This window comes from Sus scrofa, chromosome 2, assembly GCF_054392235.1.
Source record: "Sus scrofa isolate SSC_HxYL_T2T_F1_AM1 chromosome 2, Sscrofa_HxYL_maternal_Yorkshire_Landrace_v2.0, whole genome shotgun sequence".
NCBI lineage: Eukaryota > Metazoa > Chordata > Mammalia > Artiodactyla > Suidae > Sus > Sus scrofa.
The window spans coordinates 73,971,106-73,985,389 of NC_139384.1; the positions used below are offsets into that span (position 1 = coordinate 73,971,106).

Consider the following 14,284-nt stretch of genomic DNA (forward strand, 5'->3'; position numbering starts at 1 on the left):
ATGCAGCAAAAGCTGTTCTAAGAGGAAAGTTTATAGCAATACAAAGCCACTACAGGAAACAAGAAAAAGCTCAAATAAACAACCTAACTTTACATCTAAAGCAGCTCAAGAGAGAAGAACAGACAAGACCTAAAGTTAGTAGAAGGAAAGAAATCATAAAGATCAGAGCAGAAATCAATGAAATAGAAACAAAGAAAGCTGTAGAAAAGATCAATGAAATGAAAAGCTGGTTCTTTGAAAAGATCAATAAAATTGATAAACCCCTAGCCAGACTTATCAAGCAAAAAAGAGAGAGGACTCAAATCAATAAAATTAGAAATGAAAAAGGAAAAGTAACAACGGACATCACAGAAATACAAAGGATCATAAGAGACTACTATATGCAACTATATGCCAATAAAATGGAAAACCTAGAAGAAATGGACAAATTCCTAGAAAAGTACAATCTTCCAAGACTAAACCAAGATGAAAGAGAAAAGCTGAATGGACCCATCACAAGAACTGAAATTGAAAATCTGATTTAAAAACTTCCAACAAACAAAAGTCCAGGACCAGATGGCTTCACAGGAGAATTCTAGCAAACATTTAGAGAAGAGCTAAGACTTCTCCTTCTGAAACTATTTCAAAAAATTGCAGAAGAAGGGATACTCCCAAACACATTCTATGAGGCCACCGTCACCCTGGTACCAAAACCAGGCAAAGATACCACAAAAAAATGAAAACTACAGGCCAATTTCACTGAGGAACATCGATGCAAAAATCCTCAACAAAATACTAGCAAACCACATCCAACAATACATTAAGAGGATTGTACATCATGATCAAGTGGGATTTATCCCAGGGATGCAAGGGTTCTTCAATATCCACAAATCCATCATTGTGATACACCACATTAACAAACTGAAAAATAAAAACCATACGATTCTCTCAAAATAGATGCGGAAAAAGCCTTTGACAAAATCCAACACCCATTTCTGATAAAAACGCTTCATAAAGTGAGCATAATGGGAACCTACCTCAACATGTTGAAAGCCATATATGAGAAACCCACAGCAAACATCATTCTCAATGGTGAAAAGCTGAAAGAATTCCCACTGAGATCAGAAATAAGACAAGGATGTCCACTCTCACCAGTACTTTTCAACATAGTTCTGGAAGTCCTAGCCATGGCAATCAGAGAAGTAAAAGAAATAAAAGGAATCCAAATTGGAAAGGAAGAAGTGAAACTATCGCTATTTGCAGATGACATTATCCTATACCTAGAGAATCCTAAAGACTCTACCAGAAAACTGTTAGAGCTCATCCAGGAATTTGGCAAAGTCTCAGGATACAAAATTAGTACACAGAAATTGACAGCATTTCTATACACTAACAATGAAAGAGCAGAAAGAGAAATTAGGGAAGCAATCCCGTTTACCATCACATCCAAAAGAATAAAATACCTAGGAGTAAACCTACCTAAAGAAACAAAAGACCTGTACTCTGAAACCTCTAAGACACTGATGAAAGAAATCAAAGATGACACAAACAGATGGAAAGATATACCATGTTCATGGATTGGAAGAGTTAATATTATCAAAATGACTATACTACCCAAGGCAATCTACAGATTCAATGCAATCCCTATCAAATTACCAAGGACATTTTTCACAGAACTCGAACAAAATATTTCAATGTTTGTTTGGAAGCACAAAAAACCCAGAATAGCCAAAGACATCCTGAAAAAGAAAAATGGAGCTGGAGGAATCAGGCTCCCGGACTTCAGACTATACTACAAAGCAACAGTCATCAAAACTGCATGGTACTGGCACAAAGACAGACATATAGATCAGTGGAACAGGATAGAAAGCACAGAATTAAACCCATGCACTTACAGCCAACTAATCTATGACCAAGGAAGCAAGACTATACAATGGAGAAAGGACAGCTTGTTCAATAAGTGGTGCTGGGAAAAATGGACAGCCACATGGAAAAGATGAAATTAGAACACTCCCTAACACCATACACAAAAATAAACTCCAAATGGATTAAAGACCTAGATATAATACCAGACATTATCAAACTCCTAGAGGAAAACATAGGCCAAACACTCTCTGACATAAATGAAGCAACATCTTCTTAGATTCACCTCTCAGAGTATTGACAATAAAAAGAAAAATAAACAAATGGGACCTACTCCAACTTCAAAGTTTCTGCACAGCAAAGGAAACCCTAAACAACACAAAAAGACAACCCACAGAATGGGAGAAAATCTTTGCAAATGAATCGACTGACAAGGGATTCATCTCCAAATGTTATAAACACCATCTGCAGCTCCATACCAAAAAAACAAACAACCCCATCCAAAAATGGGCAGAAGATATAAACAGACAATTCTCCAAAGAAGACATACAGATGGCCGAGAAACATATGAAAGGATGTTCAGTGTCACTCATTATTAGACAAATGCAAATCAAAACCATGATGAGGTACCACATGACACCAGCCAGAATGGCCATCATCCAGAAGTCTACAAACAATAAGTGCTGGAGAGGGGGTGGAGAAAAAGGAACCCTAGTACACTGTTGGTGGGATTGTAAATTGGTGCAACCACTGTGGAAAGCAGTATGGAGAGTCCTCAGAAATCTAAACATAGAGCTACCATTTGATCCAGCAATCCCAATCCTGAGCATCTACCCAGAGAAAACCATGACTCGCAAAGACACATGTACTCCAATGTCCATTGCAGCACTATTTACAATAGCCAAGACATGGAAACAACCTAAATGTCCATCGACAGAGGAGTGGATCCAGAAGATGTGGTACATATACACAATGGAATATTACTCAGCCATCAAAAAGAATGAAATATCAGCATTTTTAGCAACATGGATGGACCTAGCAACTATCATGCTAAGTGAAGTCAGCCATACAATGAGACACAAACATCAAATGCTTTCACTGACATGTGGGATCTGAAAAAAGGACAAACGGAAAATTTTGCAGAACAGACTCAGAGACTTTGAAAAACTTATGGTCTCTGGAGGAGACAGTTTGGGGGGTGGGGGAATGTTCTTGGGCTGTGGGATGGAAATCCTGGGAAATCAGATTGATATGATCATTATACAACTACAGATGTGATAAATTCATTTGAGTAATAAAAAAAAAGAATGAAAAAATCAAAAAAAGAGAAATGCAAATCAAAACGACCATGAGATACCACCTCACACCAGTCAGAATGGCCATCATTCATAAGTCCAAAAATCACAAGTGCTGGAGGGGCTGTGGAGAAAAGGGAAGCCTCCCGCACTGTTGGTGGGAATGTAAACTGGTACAGCCACTATGGAGAACAGTTTGGAGATACCTTAGAAATCTATACATAGAACTTCCATATGACCCCACAATCCCACTCTTGGCCATCTATCCGGACAAAACTCTACTTAAAAGAGACACATGCACCCGCATGCTCATTGCAGCCCTATTCACAATAGCCAGGACATGGAAACAACCCAAATGTCCATCAACAGACGATTGGATTCGGAAGAAGTGGTATATATACACAATGGAATACTACTCAGCCATAAAAAAGAATGACATAATGCCATTTGCAGCAACATGGATGGAACTAGAGACTCTCCTACTGAGTGAAATGAGTCAGAAAGACAAAGACAAATACCATATGATATCACTTATACCTGGAATCTAATATCCAGCACAAATGAACATCCCCTCAGAAAAGAAAATCTTGGACTTGGAAAATAGACTTGTGGCTGCCTGATGGGAGAGGGAGGTAGTGGGAGGGATCGGGAGGTTGGTTTTATCAGACACAACTTAGAATAGATTTACATAGAGATCCTGCTGAATAGCATTGAGAACTTTGTCTAGATACTCATGTTGCAACAGAACAAAGGGTGGGGAAAAATATAATTGTAATGTATACATGTAAGGATAACTTGATCCCCTTGCTGTACAGTGGGAAAATAAAATAAAAAAAAGAAAGAAAATTTTCCAGAAGCAAAATTTCTAGAAATTTTCAAACATAAACAAGAAAATAATTTAATAACAAACCAAAATATGCATCCAGTCCTTCAGCTCAACAAATGCAATGTACAAATGGACATCGATATTCTACACTTCAATGCGTAGCAGAGCTGCCTGAAAATTAAATATTTTGCTTAATAATAAATGTATGATTTAATACTTTGCTCCATGATACTTAAGGTCATCTCGTTCTAAAGCCTTATGTCAATATATTTTTATATGTCTTTCCATGTAGATTCCCCTGAGAGATATATATTTTATTATCAGTGTTTTCCAGTAACCGTGGTAGACATATTAGACACAAGCTCTATAACAGACTGAGATCCTAATGAGGAGAAAGATACCCCACATCAGTGAAAACAACCAGTATGTTAAGATTAGGACTATCAGAAAGAGCAACTTAGGTAGCGATGTGCAAAGGAGTAATGTTCACAAAAGTGAAAAACACTGTTCTCATAGTTTTCTCTTTAATAGCCTTGTATAAATAGGTGTGGTTGTCAAGAAGAGTTTTTTCCTGTCCCCATCGGAGTACAAATCATGAATATTCTTTTAGCCAAACAAAAGAATAAAATCATAAGATGCATTTCAATTGATAAGAAATTATTCTGAAGAGATCCATTTACTCCCCTGAGATAAAGGAGCATTTATAGATACTTCACAGCCAAGACTGGGATTTCATTTGGGAGAGAAGGAAAATGACGAAGGGGAAAACATCTTGGATATCATAGATATTAAAAACCTTAAAAGTCAGTCACATAAATTGTGTAAGAAATCAAAATAAAAATAGAAATTATGATAAGAAGCAGAAGAGGCACATTCTACTTCCACAGTTTTGTCAAAAACTGACAACATTTGGCTCAGGCTTAAAGCTTTGTTATCATGGGCATTCCCTAATCTCTAGGGACAATTATACATTTTATAGATAATTTTCCAATGAGTATTTTCAGACCCCTCTTTATGTCTTTACTTCTCAGACTATAGATGAAGGGGTTCAGCGTGGGTGTGACCACAGTGTACATCACCAAGGCTGTTGCACTTGAGTGTGAGCTGTAGGCAGCATCAGAATTAATATATACTCCTAAGCATGTACAATAAAATAAGGAGAAAACTGAGAGGTGAGATGCACAGGTATAAAATGCTTTATATTTCCCTTGAAATGATATTTCATGTATGAAGGAAACTATCTTCCAGTAAGTGTAAAAGATACATATCAGGGAACCACCAGCCAGCAACATAGCTACATGTTATTGAGAAAGGTGTTGGAATGGGCAAGTTGGATCATCTGATTTTGTTCACAGAACAAGTGGGGGATTTTGAAGACTCTACAGAAGGTCAGTCTCAATACCATTAAGCTTTCTTTCTAACAAGGAATGTGGGGCACTGGTTGTCCAAGACACCAGAATAAGAAGTCCACAGAGCCAGGGGTTCATGAAGACTGTGTAGTGAAGGGGATGACAGATGGCCACAAAGCATTCATAGGCCATCATGATCAGAGGAAAGATGTCCAATCCTGCAAAAGGTAGACAAAAAATACATTTGTGTGCTGCAGTATTCGTAGGCTATGACTTTGCTCTGGATCTGTGTATTTATCAGCATCTTTGGGATGGTGGTGGAGTTGAAACAGATGTCCACAAAGGACAGGTTGCAAAGAAAGTAGTACATGGCTGTGAGGAGGTGGGAGTCATAGATGGTGACAAGAATGATGAGCAGGTATCCAAATGAGATACCTTTAGAGAAAAATAACAATAAGAGGGGTTCCTCTGAAAATCCCATAAGAAATTCTGTAACTTCTGTTGAATTCCTTGTTGCCATATGGTGGTAATGACTAAGAGGAAAAGGGAGAATAGCATAACTAATTTTTCCATAAATTGAGGGTTATAACATTGTTGAAATGCTACTATTTTTATCTTGACATAAACATGTAAGTCCAATATTTTGTTCATTGATTTCATGCTTTTTAGGGAGTCTCCTGTGTCATCTATAATTAGCAACCTTCCCAACTGTTACCTTTTTCCCCCAGATGTCATGTTTTACAGTTCTAGTCAGAAATTCTTTCACGAATTAAAAAAATGAATCGGGACAATGTTTCAGGTACTTTCTATGCAGAGAGCTTAGGGTGCTGAAACATAAACACTCTTAAAATCCATTTATAAAGATAGAATATAAACAAATAAAAATCACATAGCATCTCAGATGGTTACAGGTGTTATGAAATAAAACAAGGCAGATATAAGGAGAGAGTAAAGAGGTAGTACTATGTTGTGCAGGTTTGGGCAAGAACTGTTAACAAGATGATATTTGAACAAATACCTCAAGCAAGGAGTCAGGGCCATGAGAAAACCTGGGGAAGTCTGTGCCTGGCAAGGGAACAGTTAGTGCAAAGTCCTCAAGGTCAGTGCTTAAGATGTTCCAGTCCAAGAAAAGGCCAGTCTAGTGAGGGAAATGAACAGGAGATAAAGGGAGGAAACATAGTGTCAGAGAATATTGAAGAAGGAAGGTCCCCCCGTGATATTGGTGAAAATTCAAGGCACAAGAGGTCACTTGTCCATAGTAGATATCTTTGGCACTTTGGAAAAATCAATATAAAAAGACTATCTGAAACAAAACAGAAGGAAAATTCAAAAAATAAGCTCTAAAAGAAAAGATATACAATAGTTACATATTTTAAAGACATTAGTGTGTGTGTCCTTAATTCAATTTTAGACTACCAAAGTTTTGGATGTAAAAGAATATGACAGAGATTCTTTTAAAATGAGACGAGGAAACTGTACTTGAGTTATACTTTTCCCTTGCATAGAGGCATATGTATTCAAATATGCATATGTGTGATAAAAATTATCTTTAGTTAACTATAAAGAAAAGTACCTTCCAGATAGTGGTTGAAAATGATGCAACTTTTATAAATAGATCTAATTATAATAGAATAAATTAAACAATGAGGGATAAGCTATATGGAAAGTAAATATAAATATGTATAGAGCATAATTAATTAGCAGAAAACACTCATGTTCAATTCTCTTTAAGGCAAAGATTTGCAAGTAAAGAATATTTAAGTGACAACTCTATTTCTTCAGTTAAAAAAAATTAAAGCAATGGAGAAAACATAAGATGATTGACACAGATTTCACCACATAAAATTTATAAACTCTCTGACATTCTGCACAAATACTTGTACCCACACATAAAATGACTCAGTGGCAAACAGCACACTTGAAAAAATTACAGTTCTTATTTGAAAGAGCACATTTTAAAAGAGGAGTGCAAACATGCTGGATTCACCATACAAAAATAAAGGAATTCAACAGGTAAGTCTCTATGTTTTGGTTTGAGCTGCTGCAGAGACAATGCCAGATCCTTAACTGCTGTGTCACAAGAGAGTGCTAAATCTCTACTTTTTGATAAATAAATCTGAAAATATATTCAGCTTTACAAGAAATAAAACAATTGCAGATTAAATGCATTAACACACCTCTTTTTACACAATAAATATTTTTTCACTTGAGTGCTGAGAGAGGAATTAGTGTGAAATGTATATGTCACGAACTGCTGTTGCTAGGAAATGTTGCCAGCATTCCTTGGTCTGGATATTCACATCAGATTCAAACATGCTCCACATTAGGGGAAAAAAAAAGATCTTATGTCTCTTACATTCCTTCACAGCTAATAGACTATATCTCTGCTCCAGTTAATTGCGAAGTCCTTGGACATAGGTTCTACTTTTGATGGAAGCATTTAACACCTCCTGTCCCCTTTTCTAATTGGGCTTCCATGTCTTTCATTTGACAATTGACATTGACCTTTGCATTGCTGAGTTCAATATTCACTTCTATTTTGGGCATTAAATTAATAAATTAAGTAATTAATCAAACAAACAAACAGCTGCATTGATCATGGCTCTGGCTTAGCCTGGACTGGCTCTCGGGTGAACACAGGTAAATGTCTTGGCTGTCATTTTCTTTGTCCTTCCAAAGTATTTACTGGGCTCTTGGACTCACCTGGGTGGAGTCCCTGAGAGGAAAGTCTCAATGTAGACGTCCAAATCTTCTTGGGTGGTTGATGATGGGGGTAAAAGCTCTGTTATTGGACAAGACAGTGGGATGGAGTCAAGCATTGGTCCCCCAGACAGAGTTATGACTCCAAAGGAAACAAGTGTGTCCTGTCCACACCGAGGTTGCACAGGCTGAGGGACTACAGAAGAGCTATTTATAGGTCCTTATATCTGCTCCTTGGCAGGTTTACCTCTTTTTACTACAACCTCTAATAATTGATTGCCCTGAGAGACACTGGTATGGGTAGATAGGAAATTTTCTGGCTCATTCTTTGTGTCCAGAAGGCAATGTTACGAACCAGAGAAATTCAGTGTTTATTAATCCTGTTCCATAATCTCTCCTGTGTTTCATAGGAATAAACCTTAAGGTCCCAGTCCTTTATATCAACCAGGAGTTCAAGTTTTTACTGAAGTCTAAGATTGAGGATTTTTTCTCAATTAAATCCTTATGAAAGCATTGATTCCTGGTGTGTCACAGCTTCTCCTAGCTCTAGAAAATTGCTTTACCATATTCAAAAGTGGAACAACTTTGTTCCTTTAATATGAAGCCTTAGGCTGTGCACTGCTTGGATTCATCACAATATTACCCAAATAATTGGGAATGTCATAATTCTAGCATGAATTAAGACTGGCTGTTTATTCCCTCATTAGAATATATTTGTTACTTATAAGAGTTATTTTTAGATCATAGGATCTTTGGGGATTGTATTATTTAATTTTTAGAAAGCTCCATTCTATGAGAGGGTACTATAAACAACTCCATTTTCCATTGCAGTAATGGGGTTTGTGTGGATTAGTGATTTGCCAGTTTTAATCTGAGTAAGGCACGGGACCTTTATTGGAATTCTGTCAGGTTGTTTCCAGTTTTCAAAGTCTGGGTCAGTGGTTCTCAATCAGAGATGTCTTTGCCCTGGGTGATATTCAGTCATGTCTTAAGGGAAGTTGTTTAGGGCCACACCCATGGCATATGGAAGTTCTCAGGGTAGGGGTTGGAGAGGAGCTGTAGCTGCTGGCCTATGCCAGAACCACAGCAATGCAAGATTCTGAGCCTCTTCTGTGACCTACACCACAGCTAATGGAAACATCTGATCCTTAATCCACTGAGTGAGGCCTGGGATTGAACCTGTCCTCAAGGATAATAGTCAAGTTCATTACCACTGAACCACAATGGGAACTTCCAGTGTGTGTATTTTTGTTTTGCTTATTCATTTATTTATTTTTATACCACATGAAATTGAAATGATATGTTATTTGTCTTTTCTCATCTTATTAATTTCAATAAGCACAATACTGTCAATGTCTATCCATATATATCAAATGGCAAGATTTTACTTTTTTATAGCTAAGTAGTATTCCATTGTATAGATAGAACCCATCACCTATATCCATTCTTCTGTCACTAAGCATTTAGGTTGTATTCATATCTTGGCTGTTGTAAATGTGTGTCAATTAACGTAGAGGTACTTCTTAATTTAAGTTTTCATTTACTTCTGAGAAATACTAGAATTGCTAGATCATATGCTAGTTATATTGTTAGTTTTTGAGGAAATTCCACTCTATATATTGTAGTGCAATAATTTACATTCCCATCAATAGTGTACAAGAGTTCCCTTTTCTAAACATCCCCTAGAACATTTGCTATTTGTAAATGTTTAGATGACAATCATCCTAGCAAGTTAGAGGCGGTGATATCTCATTCTTGTTTTGACTAGTATTTCTCTAAAATTTAACAATATCGCACAACTTTTCATATGATTGTTAGCTATCTGCATGTCTTCTTTAGAAAAAATATCTATTCAGTTCTGCTCATTTTTTGGTTGAGTTTCTTTTTTTATTAAAGTATAGTTGATTTATAATGTGCCAAATTCTGCTGTACATCATAGTGACTCAGTCATATATGTATATATGGCATATATATGTGTGTGTATTATTATTCTAATATTATCTTCCATTATATTTTGTCCCAAGCAATTGTATAAAGTTCTTTGTATTATGAGGTAGGACCCCATTTCTTATCCATTCTAAATGTAAACGTTCGCATCTACTAAACCCCAAACTCCCAGTCCAGCACAATCCCCCCTGCCTTGGCAACCACAAGTCTGTTCTCTATGTCTCTACATATGTTTCTGTTTTGAAGATAGGTTCTTTTGTGCCATATTTGAGATTACACATATAAGTGATATCATGTGGTATTGTTTTTCTCTTTCTGACTTACTTCACTTAGTATGAGAATTTCTATTTGCACCCATGTTGCTGCAAAACTAACCCTATCACTAATATAATTTGCAAATATTTTCTGTCAACTCATAGATGATCATTTCACTTCTTAGATGGTTTCCTTTGCTATGAAAATTCTTTTGAGTTAAATTAGGTCCTTTTATTTACATTTGTTTTTATTTCATTTGCCTCAGACACAGATGCCAAATAATATTGGTATGATTTATGTTAACAAATATTCTCAATATGTCCTCTTCCAGGAGTTTTATGATTCAGGTCTTACATTTAGGTCCATAATTGACTTTGAGTTTATTCTTTATATGGTGTGAAGGAATATCCTAATTTCATTGTTTCACATGTACCTGTCAATTTTTCCCAGCACCACTTGTTGAAAAGACTGTTCTCCATTGTATATGCTTGCCTACTTTGTCATTGATTACCGTAGGTGGATTGGTTTATTTCTGGGACCTCTAATCTATTCCATTAACTTATGGGTCTATTTTTGTGCCTGAACCATGCAGTGTTTTTTTTTAATATATAATTATTTTTATTTTTCCCCATTATACCTGGTTTACAGTGTTCCATCAATTTTCTACTGTACAGCAAGCTGACCCAGTTACGTATAAATGTACACATTCTTTTTTCTCACATTATCATGCTCCATTATAAGTAGAACTACCACATGATCCAGCAATCCCATTCTTGGTTGTATAGGCAGACAAGACTTTCCTTGAAGAAGACACATGCACCCGCATGTTCATTTCAGCTCTATTCACAATAGCCAAGACATGGAAACAACCAAGATGTCCATCAACAGATGATTGGATTAGGAAGATGTGGTATATATACACAATGGAATACTACTCAGCCATAAAAAACCAAAATAATGCCATTTGAAGCAACATGGGCGGAACTAGAGCCTCTCATCCTGAGTGAAGTAAGTCAGAGAGAGAAAGACAAATACCATATGATATCACTTATATCTGGAATCTAATATACACCACAAATGAACCTTTCCACAGAAATGAACCATGCAGTTTTGATTATACAATACAATACAATACAATACAGTTTTGATTGTACAATATTTTGAAGTATGGAATATTGTTCTTGCCCCCCTCCTTTTGTTCTTTTTTCCCAAGATTGCTTTGTCTATTCTAGGTCTTTCGTAGCTCCATGTGATTTTTAGGATTTTATGCTCTAGTTCTGTGAATAATATCATGGGTATTTTGATGTGAATTGTATTAAATCTTCAGACTGCTTTTGGTAGTGTGGCCATTTTAGCTGTATGAATTCTTCCAATCTAAGAGTATAAGATATCCTATCATTTTTCATATCATCTTGATTTTCTTCATCAATGATTTACATGTTTTGGAGTATAGGACTTTCACTTTTTAGGTATTTTATTCTTTTTGTTTAATTTAAATGATTTTTATTTTTTCCTTTATAGCTGTTTTACAGTGTTCTGCCAATTTTCTACTATACAGCAAAGTGACTCAGTCACACATATATTCTTTTTCCCATATTATCCTCCATCATGTTCCCTCATAAGTGACTAGATATAGTTACCAGTGCTATACAGCAGGATCTCATTGCTTATCCACTCCAAAGGCAAGAGTTTGCATCTACTGACCCCAGACTCCCAGTCCATCCCACTCCCTTCTCCTCCCCCTTGGCAACCACAAATCTGTTCTCCAAGTCCATGAGTTCCTTTTCTATGGAAAGGTTCATTCGTGCTGTATATTAGATTCCAGATATAAGTGATATCATATGGTATTTGTCTTTCTCTCTCTGACTTACTTCACTCAGGATGAGAGGCTCTAGTTCCGCCCATGTTGCTTCAAATGGCATTATTTTGGTTTTTTATGGCTGAGTAATATTCCATTGTGTATATATACCACATCTTCCTAATCCAATCATCTGTTGATGGACATCTTGGTTGTTTCCATGTCTTGGCTATTGTGAATAGAGCTGAAATGAACATGCGGGTGCATGTGTCTTCTTCAAGGAAAGTCTTATCTGCGTATACACCCGAGAATGGGATTGCTGGATCATATGGTAGTTCTAAATTTAGTTTTCTGAGGTACCTCCATAATGTTTTCCATATTGGTTTTATCAATTTACATTCCCACCAGCAGGGTAGGAGAGTTCCCTGTTCTCCATACCCCCTCCAGTATTTGTTATTTGTGGACTTACTGATGATGGCCATTCTGACTGGAGTGAGGTGGTATCTCATAGTCATTTTTATTTGCATTTCTCTAATAATTAATGATGTTGAGCATTTCTTCATGTGCTTTTTGGCCATCTGTTTTGTTCTTTTTCAGGTGATTTTAACTAGATTTTCTTTTAACTTTCTCTTTCTGATAGTTTTTTGTGTCTAGAAAAACAATAGATTTCTGTGCATTAATCTTTTGTCTTGTCACCTTTCTGAATTCATTGAATAGTTCTAATTTATTTTTGGTGGAGACTTTAGATATTTCTTTTTTCTTTTTATGGCCACACCTGAGGCATATGGAAGTTTCAAGGCAAGGAGTCAAATTGGAAATGCAGCTGCCAGCCTGTACCACAGCCATGGCAATGTGAGATGTAAGCTACATCTGTGACCTACATCTGGTGAGCTTGCAGCAACAGTAGATCCTTAAAACACTCAGAGAGGCCAGGGATTGAACACACATCCTCATGGATACCAGTTGGGTTTTTAACCCATGGAGCCACAATTGGAATTCCTAGATTTTTCTATATAAAGTATTTTGTCTTCTGAATTATGGCTTAATGAAATGCTCCTTTCATCTCACCTCTTCAATCGACAGCCAAGAAAACACCCACAGCACAACCAAGGTGCCTTGGCACAACACACTAGGACAACAGAGAATTCCACATGTGTGTACATCTAAGGAGGGTGAACTGGAACACATAAAGGAGGTGGAACTGGGAGGAACATCAAAGGCACCTCTGTGACCTCAGCTCCTCCACTTGCTCACCCCCTGCAGGAGAGCACCAGAGCCTCTGACTCAGAAGACACCAGGCCCATCAAAAAGCCCCATCCTAGTGCCCCAGACAGCATGCTAGAAACAGTGGAGGCAGCAAAGAACCAACAACCACAGAGCATAAGAAATTATAAATATGGTACAGGGTGACGTCTCTGACAGAGGCATGGAAGATGGGAAATGCAGACTCTTGAATATAACCAGTGAAGCTCTGGTAAGAGAAACTGAAAACAGGCGATCTTGCAACCCACTGAACAACGAAAGAAAGGTATCAAAATTTTAACCTAATTAATAGTTTGAAGAAATATAAAGCTGTTACATATTTCAAAAGCACTAATTGAGGAACAACTCATCAAACACTGGGAAGAACCAGTCTAAGTGTTCTCTGCTCATGAATAGATTTTTTTAAAAAAGGTTTTAGCTATAAAAAAGAAGGAAATACTGCTTTTTGTGACAAAATGGATGAACTTTGACAACATTATGCAAAGTGAAATAATTTTAGACACTGAAAAACTAATGCTATATTGTCTACATATACATAGAATCTAAAAAAGCCAAATTTTTAGATCAGATAGTAGAATGGTGGTTGCCAGGACATGGGGCATTGGAATACTGCATAGTAACACTACCACAAAAAAAGAAAATAAAGGTTGTTCAGAAACTGAACTTCCAAGCATGCAGTATTTCAATCTAACTGATATAGAATTCAAAAGAGCTTTCGTGGCATTCCTGTTGTGGTGCAGGGTTAACAAATCCGATTAGGAACCAGGAGGTTGCAGCTTTGATCCCTGGCCTTGCTCAGTGGGTTAAGGATCCGGTGTTGCTGTGAGCTGTGGTATAGTTTGCAGATGCAGCTCAGATCCCGCATTGCTGTGGCTCTGGTGTAGACTGGTGGCTACAGCTCTGATTAGATCCCTAGCCTGGGAATCTCCATATGCTGTGGGAGTGGCCCTAGAAAAGGCAAAAAAAAAAAAGAGAGAGAGCTTTCTTGGAAAAAACTCAATTAAGGAAA

At 36.9% G+C, this 14,284-nt stretch overlaps 1 pseudogene; it reads right to left on the bottom strand.

Moving 5' to 3' along the window:
- Positions 1–4,910: 4,910 nt before the first annotated feature.
- On the bottom strand, positions 4,911–8,131 carry LOC146405461 (olfactory receptor 7A17-like; annotated as a pseudogene).
- Between the last annotated feature and the right edge of the window lie 6,153 nt (positions 8,132–14,284).